Source organism: Frankliniella occidentalis, unplaced genomic scaffold (genome assembly GCF_000697945.3).
Source record: "Frankliniella occidentalis isolate FOCC.00 unplaced genomic scaffold, Focc_3.1 Scaffold128, whole genome shotgun sequence".
NCBI lineage: Eukaryota > Metazoa > Arthropoda > Insecta > Thysanoptera > Thripidae > Frankliniella > Frankliniella occidentalis.
Window position 1 is genome coordinate 328,275 of NW_026267255.1, and position 2,388 is coordinate 330,662.

General features: G+C 40.9%; 1 long non-coding RNA gene across 1 annotated transcript; it reads left to right on the forward strand.

Moving 5' to 3' along the window:
* The first annotated feature begins 581 nt into the window (after positions 1-581).
* Positions 582-1,300, forward strand: LOC127750061 (uncharacterized). Its single transcript, XR_008011504.1, has 3 exons — positions 582-865; positions 953-1,054; positions 1,228-1,300. It is a non-coding gene; the product is annotated as an uncharacterized LOC127750061 (long non-coding RNA).
* The last annotated feature ends 1,088 nt before the right edge of the window (positions 1,301-2,388 follow it).

The following is a 2,388-nucleotide window of genomic DNA, read 5'->3' on the forward strand; positions in this document are numbered from 1 at the left end:
GATTCAGCTGATGATTTATTCGGCACTGCCAGCCCTATTCCACAAAGGAGGAAAAAAAGATTGCAGGATAATGTGAGTTACTGTTTCAACTGTTTCAAGTTCCAGGTTCAGTTCATTAATGGATTTCAATGGTTTCCCAAATTATTGACACTAATTTATTTGCTATTTCCTCTCAAGGGGGAATTATCAGACAATAGCTTTGAAGTTGATGAACCGGACAGTCCGAACAAAATTTTTCAAGCTGTACAATTGATGGACAAAGAAGTCACTGGAGCAGTTTTACCCCAATTGCCTATAGCGGTAAACAACATTAATATTCTCAAGAGGTGGTTAAAATGTCGCGGATTGCCAGTCAATGGAAATAAAGAAGACTTGGTTGAAAGGTACTTGCAGTACACTTTCTATTATTTCATAGTTTTGATTTAATTTTGATGACATGGCACTATACTGTTCTTTTGTAGGGTGGCCCTTTGGATGTCAAAGGGAAACTACCAGATCCTAAACCCTGGCGTTGACAAGGGGATTTGGTATGATAAAAAAGTAGCTGATCTCCAAAAGAAAAATAAATGCAATGTAATACTTATTCCTACTTTTGTGTGAGATGACATCACACTGTGCTGCATATTATTTTCTAATAGTATATTTATCTCTTTTTCAGAATGACTTAAGTCAAGCTATCAGTCAGGAAGAGTTGCAACATGGAATGAGAGGTATACACACAGCAAGTCCAAGACCGATGCTATCTGTGCTGTGTTGGCTGAAAGTGGTGAGAGGGATTATGCCTCTAGAAATAGCATCTTGGATACGTTACTAAAGCTCTGGAGTGCTGGCAAAGAGGTTGCAGTACTTGAAGTTGTATCATCTGGTAAATCCAATAAATTAAAAATGTGTTATAATTTTAATTGTTTAGGCACTATAATTTTGCTGTGCACAACCTGATGTGTTCTTACAGGTCTCAACCTTGGTGCAAGTGAAGCCCTTTCAATGAGAAACGAACAACGTGAACTGTCTGTTTCTGTAAATGCTCCACCTGAACCTGAAAACTCTGCACAGGGTACGTCTGTTGAACCAACCTTGTATCAAAGTAATTGAAGCTACCTTTAGTCTATCGATCTCATATTTTGTTTTATCCTCCTCTAGTAAATCCAAATAAATTAAAATTTTACAATATTCATTGAATAGGCATTATAAATTTGAATTAAACAACATGATACTATGTTCCTACAGGTCACCTCGGTGCAGATGAGTCTCTTACTGTGGATGCTCCACCATCTGAACTTGAAAACTCGGCACAGGGTACGTAATAATAATAGTGTTGTGATTATCTTTGAGTCCTAGTCAATTTTATTGTAATGGCTAATGACGTTTTAGATCTGAATCAGAAGCAGTGGAGCACAAAATTTTTCAAGCATATAGATACATTCCCCTTATTACTATTTCAACTCCCTTTTAAGTTTCTAATCTAATCTTCTCTCTCCCACTGTAAAAAAAAATAGTGATTTTACATAAAATGCATGTAAAACTTTACAACACTTTTATGTAAAATTACAAACACTGTCATTTTTACGACATGTTTTGTTGTAAATTTACAACCAATGTAATTTTACAGAAGTCTTATGGTAAATTTAACAAATCCAAAAGCCGACTGTGGCACCGACGCTGAAAAGCCACATGCGTGACTGACTGACTGACTGATCTATTAGCGATTCTTGATTCCTGAGAGAACGGCCCGACCGATTTCGAAATTTCAAAGTGCGTTGGATTCGTCTCGTCGACAATTGAGGACCGAAAAAATCCCGAACCCGACCTGCGGTGGATTTTGGGGTACTTTTTTCACGTTTTAAAACTACCCACCCCCCGCTACCCCGGAAATATGCCGAAAATCGAAAAAAATTTCTCGGTGAAAAATCTTCCTCTCGGTCGGTTCTCTCGAAGCCACCCTTCTCCCGATCCGAAATTTTGATTTTTGGGGGTCTTTCCCCCACGTGAAAAAGTACCCCTCCGCTATCTCGAGAACGGGGCGTCATATCGAAAATCCGTTCGCGCTCGCCCGTGGAGTTTACAGAGAAAATCACTTTTCGTTTTATGAAATTTTTCGTCGGACTTCATCTTTCACCAGTTTTGGGCGGTAGAAGGTGAAATCCGGCCGTTTGGCGGCCCCCTGTATCTCGGGAACCGTTCGGCCGATCGGGTCGGACGAAACGGCGTCGGAATCGCTACCCTCGAAATATGGGGGGTTCACTTAAGGTGTTTTGACGATTCCGGTACTCCTTCCCCCTCGAAACGTCGTTGGAAACTGATCTGGTCATTCCCTATCGGCCAGCGGGGACCGGCCGGGGCAGGCGACGCGCCATCCCTGTCGTAAAGTGCAACTGGCTCTGGTTGCGG